At 39.2% G+C, this 12,840-nt stretch overlaps 1 protein-coding gene across 1 annotated transcript in view; it reads left to right on the forward strand.

The window, feature by feature from the left end:
- The first annotated feature begins 2,812 nt into the window (after nucleotides 1–2,812).
- Frs2 (fibroblast growth factor receptor substrate 2) overlaps nucleotides 2,813–12,840 on the forward strand; it is a 102,391-nt gene continuing 92,363 nt past the window's right edge. The window contains 1 exon segment of the mRNA XM_047549594.1: nucleotides 2,813–2,967. The gene's annotated coding sequence lies outside the window, so the exon portion shown is untranslated.

Here is a 12,840-nt window from a genome sequence, read left to right on the forward strand (position 1 = left end):
TTTATTAGTTGTTGGGGATGGAACCCAGCGCATTGCACATGCTAAGCACACCTCCTACCATTGAGCTATACCCCAGACCCTGGTAATTGAAAAATGAGATGCGTAAAATCTTTGGTTATCTTTGGTTTGGTTTTCTTTGACCTCCAGGAGACAATGGCAGTTAAAAGTCATCTAACATTTTGGGGGGTAGTCTTCTATATGATTCAGGAGGTACCAGCAAAGACTTCTATGCCCAGGCTCGTACAGCAACACTTGCCTAATCATACAACACCACAATAACTTGCTTTTTTTTCTTCAAAAAGCTTACAATTTTATTTTCTCATTTGTTCTGACATTCCAGTGTGGGAGAGGCAGATTTATGATAACATTATTTATGGAAGGAGAAATTGAAAATAGAGATTAAATCACTTACTCAAAGTTGCATAGCTGGGGTGGTGGAGACCACACTGGAATTTGGTTCTCCAGGCTCCAGCCAAAGTGGAAAGAGCACGAGTTTTGGAATTAGAGGGATCTTTGAATGATCCTGTTTCTGCCCCTTAACAAGAATGTGTTCTTAAGTCGATTACTTCACCTAAGTCTAGGTTATTCTTATCTGTAAAATAAGACCATAAACCCTCATAGCAGTATAGTGAAGATTAATTTAGCAAATGCATGTAAAACCTTGGCATAGAGCAGTTTTCAAGATTTGTTCCATTCCCAACTCAGTATTATCTGGTTAAATTTCAATACAAATTTAAAATAATTGAAAAGAATATTCCATTAAATCTGATTTTTTTTTTTCCCTAGCCTTATCTTCCCCAGAGAGCAAAGCATTGGGAAAAATAAACAACAACAACAAAAAGCTCCAGTATGTCATTTAATTAATGGGAAAGATTTTTGCTTCAGTGGAGTTACTCCTGTTGTGGATAAGTAGAGGGAAAAAAAAAAGGAATACATGGAAGATAGTCTATTTGAAGGCAGTGGTTCTCAAACCCTGAGGGACCTGTTAAAACACAGATTGCTGGGTTCTACCCCAGAGTTTCTGGTTCACAAGGTCTGGGGTGGGACTCAGTAATTTGCATCTGCAACAAGTTCCCAGGTGATGCCAGGCTACTGGCCCAGGGACTGGCCCATGAAGCACTAGGATGCTTCAGTGAAATGCCGGGGATGGGGTCCAGCAATTTGTTTAAGTCCCTCAGGGTGATTTTGAATCACTGTCAAGTTTAAGAATTGCTGGCATAGTGGTGTAAAGACTCTGAGAAAACAGACTCCCTTTCAAATCCTGGCTATAGGATTTACCAATTAGATGACCAGTTTAAATGACCAATGGCTAGCTCCTCTGCATCCTGCACAGAGCCTAGCAAGTCTATGTCAGAATTTCTCTTCCTAGTCCTTTAGGGCTTGGGTAGAAAGAGAAGGTCTTAATAAGTCTTGCCAAGGGCAGGCTGTTTTTCACTTCATACTCAGAGGCATGAAAGGCTGCTTAAATTTGGGTAATATGGAAGTATTTAAAAACACTTCTGCAAACACAAAATAACAAGACAGCACTTTAAATAAAGTCAGTAGTGGTGATGTTGTTTGCATCTTAACTTTTTTTCTTTTTTTGTGGTGCTGGGGATTGAACCCAGGGCCTCAATACATACTAAACAAGTGCTCTACCACTGAGCCACAGATCTGGCCTTTGATGTTTATAAGGGGTTCTCAGATATTTCTATTTCCCCTGCCTTTCTTTGTTGGAAATTTTAAGAATCTTCCTCCCGGTATATTTTGAGATATATGCATGTGAAGAAGTTTTTTATTAACTTCCTCCTGGATCTGGTCTCAGATACAGCATCTGCCTCTGATATTTGGTGTCTTCTGGATTTTGTGGCTGAGGAATGCTCTTATTTTTCTCCTCTCTCCTTCCCTTGCCTGACATCTGACTGTGAGTCCTACTGTTTTGGCTCAGACCGTGGCAAGTATCCAAATACAGGCCTTTCTTATTGCTGGTGAGGTCTAAGAATTGTTGACTTTTATTTGGAGCTAGATTCATTTTGAATTTTTACAACAATCCAGAGACGATCTCACTCACACATCCTAAATGAGAAAACTGAGGCTGAGGGTTTCACCCACCAAGATGAAAAGTAAAATAATAGGATCCAGGCAATAAGATTCTAGACACTCCAGCCCTGTGCCGCTTTTGTTGAAGTTGCAAGTGATGACCTAATACAGTAATATGATTTGGCTCCTCTCCTTAAAGAATTTAAAAATCTCGTTCGGTGAATATGAGATTATACGCACAGCATGGGTTAAAGTAAAGTCAAGGACCTAAAATCAAGAGCAAACGTTTGTGGTATTGAGTTTGGTATCTTTGAAGGGTTTCCTCTGCTGCAAGATGTAGAGAATTAGCACCAATCTCAGGGGGTTTGCACGTGATTAAAAGAGTTCATGCACCCCGAAGCGCTTATTACAGTGCCTACCACGTAGTAAGCGTTCAGTTAATGTTAACTATCATTATTTTTAAGGGAGACGATTAGAAAAGAGATTACGCTGGACAGTCGGGAAGCTGGATGAGTGCGCTGGGCTCTTGCAACTAAATTCTCCGAGCCCCGGTTTCCTCGTCTGTAAAACTAGGTGGCTGGAGCGGGAACTGCCCTAACAGCAGTTGAAGAGTGCAAAGCTGTAGCCTGGGAAACCGACCGGCTGCTGGGGCTGAAAGGGTTAGCGAGGAGCCTGGGGGCGGACTTGCGGGAGTCGGGCGGGAGAGGCCCCGCCCTCGAGGCTCTGGCAGCTCCAGCCCGCGAGCAGTTCCGGTGCCAAAACCCTTCCCTCCCCCGCTCCTCCGGAAGTGCTTTTCTAGGGTCCGGGCCGGAGAGAGGCCTGGTAGGTACAGCCGCTGAGGCTCGGTCGGCTCCGTCGGCTCGGAGCAGGGGCTCCAGCCCGGGTCAGAGTTTGGAGGTCCACGGCCGCCCACCCGCGTCCTGTGTCCTCCCAGCGCCCGGGCCAACGGTGAGTGGACGGGGAAATGAAGTGGGCCGGCTGCAGGCCTGGCTTGGGGCTGGCGCTCTCGGGCCCCGGCTGTCCGCTCCGGGCTCCGGGCAGCGGGCAGCGGACTCAGCTGTCGGGGTCTGGGGATGGGGGTTGTCGGCCTCCATGGTCTTCGCCTTGCCGGCGGGGCGGGAAGAAACGGGCTGCGGGGCTGTGGGGTGGGCGGGGCGGGGCTGGGGAGGGGGTTCCCGGAGCTGTTGTTGCTATTGGGACTCGGAGGTGGGTACGGGCTGGGCCTCGGTCCGCGCGCCCCCCTCGTTTCTGCTCCCCCAAGTCTTTTCGCCGCCTCCCCGCTTTGATTTTCTGTGTCGACCTGGATCTAGGACTCCGGACTCCAGACTGAATCTGGGCTCCAGTGCCCGACTTTCGCCTCCCCTGGGTCTGCCCACCCCAGGGCTCAGTAATTAACCCGTGTCCCAGGGGTGTCGTCTCTTGAGCTCCAGGGTGGGGCGCTGCCTGTGTAGATGCCGGGGATCTTTTGCGAGGCTTGTCCTCCGGGCCCTCTTCAGGGTAGCCTTGGATGGGTTGGGACGCGCTCGGAACTGGGTCTGGATACGGAGGTCACTGAGGCATCGGCGTGCCTCGGGTGGTCTTCACTCACTCGGAAGCTTGCTGAAGCTGTTGTTGAAGTCGAGTTAAAAAAAAAAAAAAAAGCTTGTGGAAAATCGGCAGTGCACATGAATTCCTCTGTTTTCTTGCTGACGTAAAAGAATGATGCTATTCTCTGATCGCTGTTCTCTGATCTGCACTTCTAACTTCTGTGGCTATCCCAAGTCCCAGTCGTATGATGAGTGCAGTCAGAGATTATTGCACGAATAGATTGCAGAGGGTGGGAGGATTACTATATCCCCTTTCTCCTAAAGTTTGTTTGCTTTCATATTTGGGACTGTCGGTTTCCTTAACCTTTAAAGAAAAATTGTTCTCGGTTTCTCTTGAGAGGTTCATTATACTTAGAGCTGTCGCTGCAGTGCAGAGAGGTTCTCACAGGTGGACAGAGGTGTTTTATTTGGTTAAACTTATATCATGAAGTATTCACTTCTGATAAACTGATAATTTGCTGGAGGAGAAAGTGATGTATGTAGTTATTTTAGTGAACCGCTTTACCGCTTTTAGGTAATAAACTACTGATGAAGGTTTGTAGGAAATAGGGATTTTTTTTTTCACATTGAGTGGTGATTTTTAAAAATTTTTGATCATAACGGAATACGTTTACTTTATTACTTAACAGATAACTATTGTTTTTGCAGTGTAACACAAATCATCTTCATGAAACCAGCGACATTATCTGCACTTTTCAATTTATGCTTATATTAGGAATTACTCTAGTTTTTTAGGTACTGTGTCATTCTCCTCTCCCACCACTGGAAGGAGAGGTAATATCATGAATTAGGGAAAATAGACTGAAGTAACAAGTTTAGTGAGCTCTCCTATGCAAAGGAACATTTATTTCAAGGTTGTTGATTTTGAACGGGCAAAGGGTGGATGATTTTTAAAGTCCCTGGAAAAAATTGTGGGTGGAAGATTAGTTGCACAACTTCTAGATTTAAGTAGAAGCTAATTTTTAGACATTCCAAGTGTTTGTTTAGAGTTTAAGTTTGGAATACTGGAATTGAGAGAATCTGGAAAAGTAGTCAAGTTATATTTAGTTATGGATTTGTATTATAGATATGATAATGTGTTTTGAAGGAAACTACTACAGGAATGGTAAGAGCAGAAAAAGGAAATGGGGGGAAATTGTATACTTGCAGGCACTGTAGATTGTATTATTCAAGCCAATTCAGTGATATTGAACATTTACTATGGATCAAGCATGTTAGGAAATGATGTAGGAGCAAATAAAGATAAAGCCACACTAACCCATTTGGTGATAATTTTCTAAGGTGTGTCTGAAGTCATGAAGAATTGAATTTTATTATTTGGGCATACTAAAAATTTTTTTTGAATCGGGACTTAACATTGTAGGTAGGTTAGTGTTAAGTGCTTCATGAAATCACTGTGTTAGGCATTATGGGATATAGAAGTTGTCTTTGACCTTTAGGAATTTGAATGTAGTGGGGGATGTAAGATACTTGCACAAAAATTTATAGCATAAAGAAATACATGTAGGACTGGGGTTGTGGCTCAGTGGTAGAGCGCTTGCCTTGCAAGCATGAGGCCCTGGGTTCAATCATTAGCACCCATAAAAAAATAAATAAATAAAGATACTGTGTCTATACAACTAAAAAAAAAATATATATATATATATATATTCTTTATATATATATAAAGAAATACATGTGAAAATTAAACCACATGACTGAATTGACCTAAAATTTAGAGTTGTTTAAAAGGAGAAAGTGTTAATTTTTTGGCTTGAGTAATCATGGAAAGTAGTGGAGATACAGTAATACTTACAAAGATAGTTCTGGTGCTGTTATTTATTGAACATTTACTGTGTACCAGGCAGTATGCTAGCTGCTTTATGTATATTTTCTAAGCTTCACAACAACATACAAGCATCTTTCTTAAGGGGGACATTGAGTCTCAAATATGTTAGATAATTTGCCTAGGCTGTGTGGCTAGCAAGGAATGGCCCCAGTATTCATTCAGATCTCTCTGGTGTCAACTAAACTGTTATCTCCCAGTGAACTTGTACCACAATTAGGTGTTACAGAGGGTAATACTTTTCTAAAACAAAGATTCAGCGTTTAGGATTAGGTGGATGAAGGCCATTCAAATCAAGACAATGATATTAGTAGATGGTTGGAGGTAGAAAAGTTCATTGTGTACTCAGAGCAGTTAGTTGACTAGGTTACCTAGAATATACCATTCACTTTTGGGAACTGGCGATAAGATTGGCAATTTAAATTGGGCTGAATCGTTGAGCATGTTTAAATGCTGTATTTAGAAGTTTGACATTTGAAAGGTAATGAGGAGTGACTAAGATCTAATAGTGTAGTGTGCAGGATGATTTGTGTGGCAAACTTCTTTCTTTCCTTACTTTTTTTTTAATACTGGGGATTGAACCTGGGGGCACTTTACCACCGAGCTTCATCCCCAACCTTTTTGTTTCTTTGTTTTGAGACAGGTCTCATGAAATTGTTTAGGGCCTCCCTAATTTGCTGAGGCTGGCCTCAAACTTGTGATCCTCCTGCCTCAGCCTCCCAAGTTTCAATATAGTACTGGGTAAAGGTAATGGTAATAGATGAACATGAAGACTTGACAGGACTTGGCAATTGATTTAGTAGTTGGGTAGAGGGAGGGATTGGTAGGAAAGGTTTGGAGAAGATGAGAGTTGGAAGTTACACTTTTTAAGTGTGGGAGATGTTGATGGTGATACTGTTACTAGAATTATGGGCAAGGAGTTGCAGAATGAGAACAGTTTTGGATATGTTGGCTTTTTAAATATATTTGCCAAACACTGGAAATGCCCAGAGGATTTTGAAAGTGTGGGTTTGTAGTTCAGGAGGGAGGTCAGAGTTAGGCATATATTAAACATGGTGTAGAGAATATTACAAATAGAAATACTTGTAGAGTCCATGTAAGGAGATGAACATGCCAAGGGGAAACATAGATTGGAAAAAAAAAATAAAAATAAAACCAAACCCTTTAGTTTAGATAGCATCTGTTTAAAACAGAAGGAAAAACATTAAGTAGGATATTTTATGCAGTGAGTAAAAGATTTGATAGTCTGTGTACAGCTTCTTCACATCGCAGATTCAGATGGAATAGAAAGAATCTGATCGTTAAAAATCCAGTTGGGGGCGCTGAGGAGATAGCTTGGTTGGTAGAGTGCTTGCTTTGTAAGCACAAGGCCCTGGGTTCGATCCCCAGCACCCAAAAAAAAAAAAAAAAAAAAAAAAAATCCAGTTGGGAAATATATTTTTTTGCCCTTGCTAGCAAGAATACTATACTATCATTACCTTATTTCAAGGAGGACAAGACAGTCTTTGGTTACTTAAAAGCTATGTTTGGTTGTTTCTTTTGAACATTTGCTTGGCAAGTGATATGTAAGGATTTATAAGTAAATCTCTGATATCGTATTCTATTTAGTTGCATGATTTTGATTTTGGTTTGAATATCAAGAATCTTTGAATATTCACAGATAATACTTGTACCTCTTATTATAGCCGGCTGTTAATATTGCCTTTTATAGAAAATGGTATTTAATTACATATTTTTCTTCCAGCTCTCCTTTGTAAGTATTTTGATTAAAGTGAGTAGTTTTATCTCTAATGTTCTGATTATTCTAGTGGGATAGAATAAGATACTTTGTGTGTGTGGGAGTTCACACTGGGGATCAAACCCAGGGCCTCATGGATGCTGGGTAAGCACTTTATCACTGAGCCACATCCCCACCCAGCATAAGATACTTTTATCTATCATATAATGATGCATATATGAAAATTATGTTTTGTGTCTAAGAACTATAAATTTATAGAACTTTATGTTTTCTTTTAGATATTTAAATAGGGGGAATTTGTGTATTAATGTGTAAAAGACTCTACTAGTTTGCAAAATGAGGCTTAGAGATGTAACTTTTTAAAGACAAGTTTATTATTTTTAGACTGAGTTACCATGGAATTGCTTGTCTCCTTCCTGAGAATTAATACATTCCTTTTGTTTTTCAGGAATATGTTTTTTACTGTATACCAGCACTTGGGAATGTCCAAAGAGTCTTGCATCAGTGTTGTTGGAGGCAGGGGGTTTTGTGTGTGCTTTGTCTGGGCAGTTGGCTTAGTTTCAGTGAGCCTGGTATTAATGAGGCAAAGGTCAGGAGTTCCATTTAGCTTCAGTCTGAATAATGGTCAGGGAGTACACCTCTCACTCCCACCAGCTGTCTTGCAAATTCCTTGGTTGCCATTGGTCACAAAAGTGGCTGGATATGGGTGGATCTTTAACTATTGGAAGAATATTAGAGGAAACTTAGCCAAATGGTTAAGAACTCTGACTCTGAAATTAGACAGACCTGTGTTAAAATCCTTGATTTGTGGCCTTGGGAGAGTCCCTAAACCTTTCCAAGCCTCTGTTTCCTCATTATTGGAGGGGTTAATATTTGTTTCATGCACAGGCGAGCACACCCAGCAGCTGGGGAGGCTGAGGCAGGAGGATTGAAAGTTCAAAGGCAGCCTCATCAACCTAGTGATTCCCTAAGCAAATTAGGAAGATCCTTTCTCAAAATAATAAATAAAAGGACTAAGACAGTGTTTCAGAGCCCCTGGGTTCAATCTCTGGTACCAAAAAAAAAAAAAAAAGAGATTGTTTTGAGCTTGTCCTATGTCATTGTTTTCCTTTTCTAAGTGGGAACTGGTTAACTAGACCTGTGGTTCCCGAATGCTGGACTGTAGAGGACTGTTAGTTTATGAAAATGTTTTCAACTATTTGAGTGAAATGCAAATGTAGTTAGCTTTCATAAAACTAAATCTATTCAACTTAAAAGAACTTTTTTCTAAAATTATCTTTTATTATTTTTGGTAGTAACATATTAGTTCTTTTTTCTTTTTTGGTACTGGGGATTGAACTCAGGGGCACTTGACCACTGAGCCACATCCCCAGCTCTATTTTGTATTTTATTTAGAGACAGGATCTCACTGAGTGGCTTAGCTTCTCGCTTTTTAGTGAGGCTGGCTTAGAACTCCCAATCTTCCTGCCTCAACCTCCTCAGCGGCTGGGACTACAGGCGTGTACTACTATGCCCGGCATATTAGTTTTTTTATGAAACAGTGGTGATGGTAATTAAGTTTTTAAAAATGTCTTCAGCAGAATAAAAGTTGACAACCCTATGCTGGCCACCCTACCTGCCCTTTTTAAGATTATGATTCTGTAAAATCTGAAAATCTTAACTGTACCCAAGTGAGGGATTAAGGAGAGTGTTCATCCAGTGTTTATGCATGTTCAAGTTAGGTTTGGGGTATATTCTGCCCTTTTTTACCCTATAGTAAACTGTATGGTGATTCTCACCACCATTGAATTTAATTTTGTTAAATTTCACAATTAATACAGCACACTTCAAGGAGCAATTCAGATTATTTTCAGTTGAGTTCATGCAAGTTGCTCCAAATTATTTGTTTAAGGGTATTTCTCAATCAGAGTCTCAGGAGAAAACTGGTGAACCGTCTGACTGACTGGAGGTGCTGCTTTAAGTCAGTACTCTGTCGATTAGCCAACAAGATAAATAACTGGCCTTTGACATAATAAATTAGCAGAAATTGGCTTCCTTTTTTACTGCTTCTACAGGAAAGATTGTTGAAGCTGGAGCGAGAAGAGTCTTTTTATTCAATATAGCAAGTAAACATACAAATATCAGTATTCAAAATGCTTTCTAGAGATGGAGAATAGGGCAGCACTCCATATAATGGGTTATGTAAGTGAAACCACAGAAGTATTCCTGACACAGCCAGTTATTAACATAAGCATTTATTGAAGTTGCATCAGTTGTCTAGATGAGAGGCTTATTGACTCCCTGGTTCACTTAGAGTGGGGGAGAAGCATAGGAATTTAAGTTACAGATCTAGCCAAGGCAACTGTTAAAGACTTGACATTTGTTTTTCCTTTGAACTTTTTTTTTGTTTTTTTGTTTTTTTTTTTTGTTTGTTTTTGGCTAGGTAATTTAGAAAGTTGGGAGTACTATGGAAATATTTAAAGATGTATTAGAATGCCTAAAGTAAAATGTTTAGGGTAAGATGAAATACCTTGAGCCCTCTGTTGTTAAATTTTTAAAGAAAACCGAAGGTTTGCTGCTTTAAATATTAAAGGTGATATTGGTATATAGAGTGTTGTTGTATATAATTATTTCTAGTAAATAAAAAATTTGTGTATAATTCATTTATTTTAACAATATTTAAGTTTTTCAACCAGATACTCCCAGTAGCAGAAGTGTTTGGAGGAGTACCCTCAGAAGTCTAGGAATGTAGTCCAGAGTGTGCCCGCTATCAGTTGAAAAAATCTGGATGCCTATAGGGTTTTATTTTTTAACAATTTGGCATTTTGTTATCTGTTATGTATGTAAAAGGTGTTTCACTGTCAACTAAAACTGATGCCCTAAGAACTGGTATATTCATCTTATGGCTGGTGCTGATTTATTTTTGGCCTCCCTTTTTTCCTTTTTTTAATTAAATCCTTTGGTGGTGGTTGGTGGGATGCAGGAGACTCAACAATTTACACACACACACACACCCTATATCTATCTATCTGTCTATCACTCTCTCTATATATATCAACAAATTATTTTAAGTGCTATTGAGAAATATTGAGAAACTGTAATTTTGTAGAAATGAAGTGACTAAATTGCTGAGGCTGACTTTATTTGTGTTCCTCTGAGTCGCTGGGATTACAGACGTGCACTATCATGCCTAGCAATGAAATGACCATAAAAGGGGATCTTGCCAGGTGTTGCCTATAATCCCAGCGATGAGGCAGGAGGATCACAAGTTCAAAACCAGCCTGGGCAATGTAGGGAGACCTTATCTTAAAATAAAAAGGGCTGGGTGTGTAGCTCAGTGGTAGAATACTTGCCTGGCATGTGTGAGGTCCTGGGTTCAGTCGCCAGTATAGTTTAAAAAAAAAAAAAAGTGGGTGTGGATCTAATCATTTTTTAAAAAGTGTTCTTTTACATTTAAGATTATTTATCAGTATATTTCTAATGTTACAACAAAATACAGCAGCATTGTCTAATAGACCTTTCTGCAATGATGAAAATGTTCTATATCAGTACTGTTTAATAGGGTGATCTGGATGTAACTACTGAGCGCCTCGGATGTGTCTAGTGTCACAGAGGAGCTTAATTTTTAATTTTTTAAAAATTTTAACTAAATGTGAGTAGCCACATGGCTAGAAGTTACTCTGTCAGTGCTGTTGTTCTGTAGGATTAGAAAGACAAAAGGGAGAAGAGGTTAAAAATATGTCTCCCCTCAGCTCAGGTTTAGGTGTAGGTTAGGCATTTAAAAGCCTGCCTTCCTTCCTTCCGTAAAAACCAGAAATTGAACCTAGGGATGCTCTACCACTAAGCTGTATCCCAGCCCTTTTTGTTTTTTCAGACAGGGTCTTGCAAAGCTTCTGAGACTGGCCTTAAGCACTTGATCCTCCTGCCACAGCCTCTGAGTAGCTGGGGTTATGGGCAAGTGGCATTGTACTCGATTTGCCTTTCTTTCTTTCTTTTTTTTTTCTTTTCTTTTTTTTGGCTTTTCTTTGTAATTTTACATGGCTGTATTTTTAAGTTTAATTTTCCTCCTTCAAGTTTGGAAGTTAAACTCTATGATATTTTCCTTTACGTTCTCAATTCCTAATAAATTTTTGTTTCTTTGATTCACCTATATGTTTGCAAATGTCTTTGACCATCATTTCCTCTCTCTGGAATCTGGAGTTGTTTTCTCTTTACTTGAAAGATTTCTTTCAATTTTTTTCTAGTGAGGTCTGTTGGAGAACTCATTGGTTGGAAAGTATTTTTATCTTCACCTCATTCTGAAGATGGTTGGTCTGAATATGTATTCTAGATTAACAGTTACTTTTTTTTTTTTTTTTTACTCATTATAGATCTTATCCATTCTCTTCTGGCTTTTATTGCTATCAAAATCCACAACCTCTGTAATTGTCATTCCTTAATAGGTAATTGTTACATTATGGCTAATTAGAGAATTTTTTTTCTATGGAGCTTATATTTCTGTTATGTTATTCTTATTCTACACTACATGCCTCTAAACATGCCTCTTAACCTTTTTTATTTTCCATTTCTTTACTCTTCTAAGTTGTATTCAGGATAATTAGTGTCTTTTCTTGAAGTTAGCTAGTCCTTTCTTCACCTGTGTTCAACCAGCATATTGATTATTTTTTTCCCTTGATTTTTACTATAGTATCTACTTTTTGATTGTGGTTATCTACATATATGTATATGTATATATATATGGTTATATACATATATATGTGTATATATAATATACACATATATATAAAACATAGAATTTGTTTATATATATATGTATATAACATGGAATTTGCTATTTTAACCATTTTGAAGTGTACAGTTCAGTGTCATAAAATACATTCACCATTGTGTAATCACTACTAGGTCATTTCCAGAACTTTTTCACCACCACCAACTGAAATCTGTACCAATTAGATAATAATTTTCCATTTCCCCCTCCCCAGCCCTTGGCAACCACTGTTTTACTTTGTCTCTATGAATTTGACTATTCAGATTCATGTAAGTGGACTCATACAATATTTGTCCTTTTGTGTCTGGCTTATTTCACTTAACAGTGTCTTCTGGGTCCATCATTTATGTTATAGTGCGTTCATTAGTGGTTTTTTTTTTTTTTTTTTTTTTTTTTTTTTGGTAGTTGTAGATGGACAGCATGCCTTTATTTATTTTTATGCAGTGCTAAGGATCAAACCCAGTGCCTCACACATGCTAGGCAAGTGCTCTGCCACTGAGCTACTGAGTTTTTTTTAAATAACTTCATGTATTATATATTTTTTTATTTCTATAAGTTTATTCAGTTCCTTCTTAAAAGCTTTTTTTTTTTGGTGCTGGGGATGGAACCCTGGGCCTTGCACATGCTAAGCAGGTGAGCTACAACTGAACTACCCTGTCCTCCCACACCTCTGCTTTATACTTTTTTGGGTAGTCTTATTCCTGTTTCGGTCATATTTTGAAATTTTCTTTGTTTTATTTTGATACCAGGGATTGAACCCAGAGGTGCTTAACCTCTGATCCACATCCCTAGCCCTTTTTTTCTTACTTGATTTTGAGACAGGGCCTCACTAGTTTGCTTACAACCTGGCTAAATTGCTGAGACTGACTTGAATCTACAATCCTTCTGATTTAGACTCCTAAACTGCTGGGATTACAGGCATGCA

Source organism: Sciurus carolinensis, chromosome 4, assembly GCF_902686445.1.
Source record: "Sciurus carolinensis chromosome 4, mSciCar1.2, whole genome shotgun sequence".
Lineage (NCBI taxonomy): Eukaryota > Metazoa > Chordata > Mammalia > Rodentia > Sciuridae > Sciurus > Sciurus carolinensis.